We start from the raw sequence: 9,419 nt of genomic DNA, 5'->3' as shown, positions 1-9,419 counted from the left end.
CAGATAAACCCACAGTATGGTTCACTCTGACAGTGGCTTATCGATCATGGATAATTAACTTGGTGGATCCATAAACTAGACAATTCAGTGGCGATTCTCTTTTCACCACCATCAAGTCAGAAATGGCTTAGTGACCATTTCAGATGTGCCAGCCTGTCCTCTGCGGGCAGCACAGCAACCAGAGCGCAGAGACCCCTGGCACTCGAGGAGAACCTTTCAGCCTGCACAGGACAAGCGCATTACGCCTGTCTCTTCCCGCTTGCTGCTACATTACCTCCCCTCCTTCAGGAGGGCCAGGCTTTGCTACAGCTTTGCGTTTACAAGTTTATAGCACTTTGGACTGCAGGACAAACGGACATGCAGTTACCTGTAATGTCCAACCAGCTACACTGGGCAATTCACTATTTTCACAAGCACCAATCTACACACCCTGCTGAGATCACTCTGAACATGGTGCCCCAAAGCAGGGGCCAACCTGGCCTCCCCACTGTCCCTCCTGTGCCCAGATGAGGGGGCTGGAAGCCCCATTCCCCAGATGGCCCCCGGATGAGAGTTGTACCAGTTTTCAGGTGCACAGCTCTAATCCCAGGGAGCTGCAGAAGGGCCACCCCCAGCTGTGTCAGCAGGACCTCCTGTGCCACCTCATGGTGACCAGCAACGCTCTGGAAACCCTGAGTCACTTCCTCAGAGACTTTACCAGTTTCATTTCCCCAGGATGGCAGAGGCACAGATGGCTAGTACTACTGTGGTTGTCATGTTTGAAGATCCCCCAGCAAAAGAAGGGTGTCCCGGCAGCATCCCATGTTTTCACACAGCACTTACCTGCAGTTCCCAGCAGCTCTGCGGGATGCACCCAGCTCTTCCACAGCCTGCTGGCAGGCTCCACACTGCCGTGCTCTGCGCTCCTCAGAAGGCCACCTTTGCCTCTCCGTGTAGCTCTGCTCCAGAGCCAGTGCAAGGAGTTTCCCTTGATCTTGCCTGATGATGCTTCTTTGGGCTGACAGACCCAACTGTTTGGTTGTGGATCCATGTGTGCAAGCCCCCACCTCCAGCACATCCCTGAGCAGCAGCAGAGACCCAGGTCTCATAGCAGTGGGCTTCTGCATTAAACAAGGGCAAGCTCTGGGTGAAGCTCTACGCAGTGTTTCCGTCTGGGGGACTCCTCCACCAGGGTCTCCTTGCCCCAGACAATCAGAGCACCAAGGTGCCCATTTCACTGTGCCAACAGAGGGCTACAGGGAAACTCTGCGCCAGACCTGACACAGCCCCCACCTCACCCTCTGCTGCCAGGTCTCCTACAAGAGAAGCAAGCACCTCCTTCAGTCTGAAGGCACACCCTCTTCTGCAAATCCCGGCTGAAATGGCAGTGCTTCGTATCAGGACATACTACATTAATTACATTAATAACATTAACACACTCACACTGCATCCAGCAACCCTGGATACACAGCATTGGCTGAGTTAATGGCTCCACTTAAATCACAGTCCTGGGGGGTTGAGCCAAGTGATTGCGACCCCAGCTGAGCACCACAAAAGGTGGAAGGACACCATCAGAAGCAGCAAGGTTTTCTCCCCATGCTGAGCACTGGGGAGCAGCGAGGGCAGCCCTGGGACAGCAGAGCCCTCGCTGACAGGGCACAGCCCTGACCATGGCAGGCAGAGGCAGGCCCTGGTGACAGGCTCCATTGGCAGCCCCAGGCAAGGCAAGCAACACACCAGGTCCGGGGGCCATCCAAGAAGCCCTATCAGGAGCAGCAGACAGGACCAGAGACAAGGCTACAGCATAGGTCCAAAGCCCACCCAGGAGACAGGGCTAAAGACAAGCTGTAACATGCCATCAGTGGGCCTGTCCAGGAGATGAGGTACCTACAGTCCACTCAGAAGGACAGGCCAGGGGCAGGGCTGGAGAACAGCACACACAGCACAGTCCCAGCCAGGCCTGAGGGCCCAGCCCTGGGTTTAAATGAGCGCCTGGGCCCTGGGCAGGGTGTGGGTGGAGGCTCCAGGTGGGGCTGCTCAGGGCCGTTAAGGCCTGTTGGTGATGGCACCATCTGTACCCAGCGTGACAGGGAGCTTGGACAGGCCCTTCCTTGTCCCCTACAGCGGGCGCTGACAGAGTGAGAGGTTAGGGTTTGACCTGCTGGAGAGCAGCTCTGCAGAGAGGGACGTGGTTGTCCTGGTGGACAACAAGTTGCCCACGAGCCAGCAATGTGCCCTTGTGGCCAAGAAGGCCAATGGTTCCCTGGGGTCCATTAACAAGAGCGTGGCCAGCAGGTGGAGGGAGGTCATCCTCCCGCTCTGCTCTGCCCTGGGGAGGCCACGGCCGGAACACTGGGTCCAGTGCTGGGCTCCCCAGTTCCAGAAGGACAGGGAACTACTGGAGAGACTCCAGCAGAGGGCTACAAAGGTGATCAGGGGAGCGGAGCATCCCTCTGATGGGGAAAGGCTGAGCGCCCTGGGGCTGTTCAGCCTGGAGAAGAGCAGACGGAGAGGGGATCTCATCAATGCTCGGCAATAGCTAAAGGGTGGGGGGCAAGAGGATGGGGCCAGACCCTTCTCAGTGGTGCTCAGTGACAGGACAGGGGGCAACGGGCACAAACTGGAACACGGGAAGTTCCATCTGAACATGAGGAAAAACCTCTTTACATTGAGAGTGCTGCACACCAGGCTCAAGAGACTCCACACACCTCAGGTGCCCCCTACCCTCAGGGGACACCTGCAGAGAGATTTATGCCTGTCCCAGAGGGCCCTGTCCCACTAGTTTGAATTGTATCCAACACAGGACACTGGTGCTCCTCCTCAGACTACAGGAGGGTCTAAAAATTGGGGAATATCTTGTCCAGACCTCAAATGGCCGTGTTGTGCCAAGTGGGTGGTGGTTGCTCTGCGAAAACCCTGAGGGAAGAGGTATTTAGAGGTATTTTCACCAATGCCTCCACTGAGGGAGAAAAGCAGCAGCAAAAATGCAGAGGGGGAAAATGAAGGATTTCAAAATAATGACCTAGGCTGATTTTGACTCCGGAGTAGATGAAGGGAATGGAACTGGGATCTGCTCCCATCAGATGGAAGCAAATTGGACTATTTCCCGGACAGATTGGCCCCAGCTGGGAAAGATAGAAAGAAGGCAAGGAAGGAAGATGGTTCAAGTCGGAGAACAGCAGCTCTGAGATACCGGGCGTTTTCAAGAAAGCCAGATTAGATATATTATCAAATCAACAGCATTAGACATGGCTGGCAGTATCGGAGGAGCCAAGAGACAGAGCTTGTCAAAGCTGATAGTAAATCAAGGTGGAAAAGCAACCAGGCTTCACATTATTTTTTTCTGAGCATGACAAAAACTGGGCTCTGCCCCCGCCTGCAGCTCGCGGGGCAGAGGGGGTGCACTGGGGTCTGGCGGTTCCTTCAAAACCTGTCCCACCTCTCCAGGAGACTTAAGGCAGTGGCTGGAGATTGGTGTGGCCCCTTGGGTGAGCGGGGACCCTGCCTATCGCCACACCAGAGGGATGTAGCAGGAGGCTCCGAGCACCAACATCAGTGCCCACCATGGAGGAGGACCACCTGGCAGCGGGCACGCTGTGAGGCCTGCAGCACCCCTGCTCCCATTCCCGCTCACACAGGAGCAGCCCAGCTTCCTGCCAGCGGCCCGGAGCACTCCAGAGTCCCGTCCCCAGACTTGGCGCCCATGCCGTTGGTGACCTTGGGGATGTCATTCCACCTCCCTGTGCCTGGCTGGAGGAGGGCTGCTCTGCCAGGCTGCTTGGCAGGAGTCCCTGAAGGTTAATTAATGCATCCTTAGCCAGAGCTTCAAGCATCTGTTAGAGGCTTCCTTGGTGAAAAACTTCAGCCCTCCCCAGCTCCTCCTTCTCTGAAAGGGCAGGGGTGGATTGCCTGTATGCTGTGACAACTACCTGCACTGTCTGAAATTCTCAGGGTTTCCAGATGCTCCAGACAAAAAATCAAATATCCTGGGTGAGAGCCCACAAGCTTATATAAAAGCCATGCTGCCAGCAATAAAAGGAAACAAATGAGCACTGATTAGTGCTGGCTTGCTTATCCTAAGAAGCCCGTGGGTGGGGAGCAAGGCGTAGGGGAGCACAGGTATATCCTGAACCTTAGCCTGTGTGTCTGTGACCTGGAGGGTCACTGAAACTGCTCGTCCTGAAGGGAACAGACCAAAGCATGCCAGGAGCTGCTCCGCCGGCCTGCTGGACGGGAGCTCGCAGAGGGACCTCCTTCGGCATTTGCCAAGGACGAGCGGCGGTGGGAAAGGAAGTGAGTCAGAGCTGAAGCGTGCTAATAGAGAAGCAAAAACAGCACCTTTAAAAGCTGTGATCTGGCTTCGGACTGCGGGGATGGCCACAAGCGGCGGAAACGGGAAGTGTGGTGAGAAAAAACAGTTAGTTCCTGCTCTCCTCTGCCCCCGCTCTGCTCCCTGCCCAAAGCCCGTGCCCACGGGGTGGGACCCCTGGCACCAGAACCAGGCCTCCAGCCCCCAGGAGCAAAACTGGGGCTCGTGCAGCAGGGCCTCGAGTGCTGGGTGGGCGGTGAGCCCGGGGCCACCCAGCCAGCCATTGGGACGTTCCTGGTCCTCAGTCTGCGCCTTGAACGTGGACGTGGCCCCGCCTGGTGTCACTGGAGTGAGGCACTTGGGGACACCAGTGCTGTGTCCCCACTCCCCCACTGTGTCCGTGAGCTGCCAGTGGCTGATGCAGTGCTGGGGGCCTCAGCAGGGCCACTGGCTCCCTGGCTATGCAGGGGCACCCTGGACGGACCTCCTCCCACCCCATCCCTGGTCTTGTCGTGGGGAGAACCTCAGCAACGGGAAACTCCAGCATGAAACCTTCTGGTCTGGGTGGTGCAGCCGGGAGGACCTTCACAGCCCCGGCTGGCCTTGGCTGTCCCTGGAATCTTCTGGATGCTTCTGTCTCGGGGTGGGGGTGGGGGGGGCAGCATTCTCCCACCAGCTGAGCCTCACCGTCACCCTGACAAGATCTGTGGGGACGGCAGCTGCCCCGTGCACACGCTCAAAGGGAAGTCTTAAAAATAGAAGGCAGTGGAGTGTGTGCCAGCTCTGCCAGGTGCCGCAGCCGCAATAAAATCAGTGTGGGGCTCGAGCCAAGCCAGCCGGGGGGGTGTGGGCTTCACCCACACGCATTCCCCTGGGAAGCTGGCTGGCGTGAGGGGTCCTACAGCACCGCTGCATGGAGCCCGGGCTCGACGCCCCTGTGAGCCTGCTCTGAGCACCCCGAGCAGCGTCAGGGCAGGTCCCTGAGGCACATGCACCCGCTGCCTCGCTGCCTGCTGCTGCCTCCGGGCGGCAGGCACCAGTCAGCCTCGCGCCAGCAGTGGAGGAATCCAGAGGCAGAGGAAGCAAATTGAGCATAATTAAATAAGAGCTCTTTTGTAATCCAGATAGTAGCAATCTATCTGCTCTGCTGCCATTATCACTCCTGCTCACTGCTACATCTGTGTGTAAAACATGTTTAGGTTAGTCTAGCAAGAGCTATTATCTTGACCTACAAACCGTGCCTTGCCTGTGTTTCCGTATCAGACGTGGAGACGGGGTAAGTCCATCTTTCCCTCTCTTCATACGCTTTGTGCTTATCAGCCAGCACAGCAGAGAGGAAAAGCAGACGCTCCCCCCTGTATCAGCACGCCGCAGCAGCTAGCTCCAGGCCTCCCTGCAAATGCCCATGGCAGGAACAGCTTCACCGCCACGGCACTTCGCGAGAGCCGGACATGCCAGCACCCAGCCCTGTCGCAAGCCACTGTCCCCAGAGCCACTGAGTCTCAGCCCCAGGCTCAAGCCTGTGCTCACAGGCTTTCTGCTGTGGAGCTGGGCTGTCCCCGCAGAGCCCCACTGAAGGACCTGAGTTGACTGGGGAGGGGGGTCAGACGGGACATCCCAGCTTGTCGCTTTTTGAGTCGGTGAATTCTTGTGTGGGGCTCCATGGGCAGCTCCTGACACTGTCCAGGTGCCAGAGCAAAACAAAAGAGTGTCCAGGACAGCAGAGCCTCAGATTTCCCTTTGCTGATGGGGAGACGGGGAAGGACTTTTAGCAGCCCAGTTAAAAGACGTTTCCTGGTCAGCACCCTGCTTTTACCAGCCGTGTTCCCACACCGTGAGCATCCCTCTCTGCACACCGTGCCCTCCCAGTCTTGGCTGTGTCTGCACCCTGCCCTCAGTAATTAACCACAGAAATTAACCGCACTATTAGCACTTGGCAAAGGTGCCAGCTGTAAGCAGTGCTTGGGAGGGGGGCATGGCAGAAAGACGATGGGCATTTTGCTAACAGGAGAGAGTGTCTTCAGGCTGAACCTCTACAGGCTCATCTCGCCCTGGGGGAGCAGGCAGCTTGTCTCTGCCAGCTCTGCCAGCTCTGCCATGTGCCTGCGGGCCCCCTGTGGCACTGGCCCAGCTGCCACCTCCAGACCCTGGCCGCTCTGCAGCGCTGCCACTGCGGAGGTCCCTCCTTCCCTGGCCAGCGTCAGGAAATGGGGAGTTTATCAATGTGGCTGTTGTTCCTGTGATCTCTCTGTCCTGTCCCCAGAGAACCTCCAAATCTCATATGATTCCCCCCCCACCTTTTTTTTAAAAGGAGCCTACCCTGCACCAGAGAAAAGGCACCTTTGTGTGTGATCTCTGATGGTGGACACGCAGCCCCAGCAGAGCAGTGCTGAGGCAGGCCCCTGGGGAGCCCCGGTCAGCATGGTTCCCCTCCGCTGCTGCAGGTCAGCAAACAGGACAACATGCTGTCCAGGAGCCAGCGGAGACATCAGGCCTTGAGGACCAGCAAACGCGCACCGCACCGCAGACAGGAACAAGGCGGGCAGCGGCAGGGTCAGCCCTGTGTGCCCAGCAGAGCCCGTCCAGCATGTCTGCGAGGGTGGAGCAAGAAGGGAGGAGCACGCCAGCAAATCTTCATAGACTCCAGCCCCACTTTGAGGAGAGGAGCAGAAAGCTCCCCATCAGACAAGTGACTAATTTTCACTGTAATCACAGACCCAGACATGCTCAACACACCAGAAGCAGAGCATTCAGCCTTATGTGAAAGCTGGTTTGAGACCCATCAATGAATGCCATAAACAATTATGCCTCAGAACAGCTCCCTCCAGGGCTGGGGCAACGGCGCGTTGCAGAGCCATGGCCCACGGCCATGGGGTTGCCTTCCACGCAGCCATTGGAGCTGAGCGCAGGCCGGAATGCTGCGTGGGAAAGTGCAGGAAGGAGAGGGACAGCCCAACCTGAGCAGGGAGAGGCTGTTCCTGTCGGACGCAGGAGTGGATTCAAGCTGTTATAACCACTGAGTCACTTCTGCAGTGATGCCGAGCCATGGGGGAGAGGGGTCCCGCTCAAGGGGAGCAGCTCGGGGTCTTTGCTGTGCTGCTGCAGCTGCTGCCTGTGGCCCAGCGGCAGAGAGGGGAGGCTGGGCCATTTGTATGGCAGGGATCCTCCGGAGCCCCATGGCAACATCAGCAAGGTGCTTGTGTCACTGCGCGGAGTCCTGGTCTCCGTGTCACCACACATTCCCCAGCACGGGGGGATTTCCCCCGCCATTTCTGGGGGGAAACCGCCCTGACAAACCAGCCAAGGCGGCTGTGCCGGGGAACACAGCGGCTCTGCCCGCAGGCGGGGCGAGCCGGGCTGTGCCAGCGCCCAGGGCTGCTCCTCCCGGCCGTCCCCGTGCCCGCTGGGCGTCCTGCCATCGCTGGTGGGACAGACGCAGCCCGGGGTGCCAGGAGGCAGCTGGGGGCCGTGCAGCCGCTGCGGGACACACCAGCCCCGGGGGCCCTGCCCTGCTCCGGCACGGCACGGCTGCCCAGGGGCTGCCGGCCCAGCGGCTGCTCCGCCCTGCTCCGCTTGGCGGGGGGACACGGCCGCGCCCCCGGGAGCGGGCGGCAGCCGCCGGACGGCGGCCCCGGGGCCCGATCCCGGCCCGGCCGCGCAGCTGCGGCGCCGCGTGGCCGCCAGGGGGCGGCAGAGACCGCGGGTGGCGGCAAGAGACCGGGCGGGGCGGGGCCGCGCGTTCCGGGGGCGGGGCCGGGGGCGCGCGGTGCCCCCTTCGGATTATTGTAAATCAGATTAGAACCATTAACATCTATTAGTTAATCCCCGGTAATTAAAACGACTCGGACGGGAGCGGCTCAGGCCGCGTCCCCGCGCCCGGCCCGCCCAGGGCCCTCGGCAGCTCCGTGCGCCGCGAGGGCCCCGCTGCGCCCCGGGGCCGGCCCCGACTTCCCGCGGAACGCGGCGCTCCCGCAGCTCGCTCTTTTCCCCGCGGGTCCCCGCAGGCTCGGGCCCAGCCGCCCCCGCACCGGCCGCTGCGGCTCGGGCTCAGCCTCTCCCGGCCGGGAGCGGGGCGGGGGGGGGCGCAGGGGGCGCGGCTGCCCCCGCACAGGCTGCCCCCAGCGAGGGCGGGAAATGCAGATGGGACCGGCGCGGGAGCAGAGCTGATCCGAAATAAGCCAAAGAGTTTTCAAACGAACATTTTTGGGAGGAAAGTCACCAAAGTTCCCGAGCAGCGCGGGAGGGCGCTGTTAGACCCCCGCCGAGGACCGCAGATGCCGCAGACAGGGGAGCGGTGCGGGAGGCGCGGGGCGATGCTGTCTCCTTGAAGATGTTTTGCGCCACCGAATGGTGACTGATGCCCGTACGGTCCCCGTTCTCTTCTCAGGATCCCTCCCCGCGTAACCAGGACGGTCACTCCCCAAGCGCCCCCCTCGCCCCTCGGGGTGCCCAGCCGAGGGTGAGCCGTGCTCCCGGCGCCAGCCCCTTCCCCGGGCAAACCCAGGGCTCCCCCCGCTCAGCCCCCGCCAGCGGCCTCCCCCTGCGTGGCACTTTCAGCAAGGCCAAGGGTGACTGGGGGCTGTCTTGACCCTGCGCTTGTGTTCACGTTGAGGGGCTGGAGACACACGCGGGCGATGCGCAGCTGCGGCAGCAACACCCAAACCAGCTGGAAATGAAAAAAGTTTCCTTCAAACAACGAAACTGGAGACAGGGATGCCCTCGAGGCTGCCACGGCAGGTATCTCGTAGTTGACCTCTGCAGGATTCGAGTGCTTTTGTGTGCGTAGTGGAGGAACTTTGGAACTCCTTCAGACCCGCTGATGGCCAGGCGCGTTCAACGTACAGGCTGGGCGCAGGCAGGGCTGCAGGCAAACCGGCTCCCAGGAGGGAGGCTGGAAACGCCACAGTGTCCCATCCTGCTCCCACATTTCTCCTCAGGCAGCAGTCCCTGCTGTGCCCCGTTGGGCCAGGGCTGGCACAAGGATGGTGCAAAAGCAGAGCACACCTACGCGGTGACTCTTAGTCCCAAATTCAGAGGGACTGAGGGAGATGAACCACTCGGCAGAGCTGGTTTGCCCAGGGATGTTCCATTTCACGGCGACTCAGGCAGCAGAGAACCTACTTCCCATTTC

Source organism: Chroicocephalus ridibundus, chromosome 10 (assembly GCF_963924245.1).
Source record: "Chroicocephalus ridibundus chromosome 10, bChrRid1.1, whole genome shotgun sequence".
NCBI lineage: Eukaryota > Metazoa > Chordata > Aves > Charadriiformes > Laridae > Chroicocephalus > Chroicocephalus ridibundus.
This window is presented reverse-complemented; position numbering follows the sequence as displayed.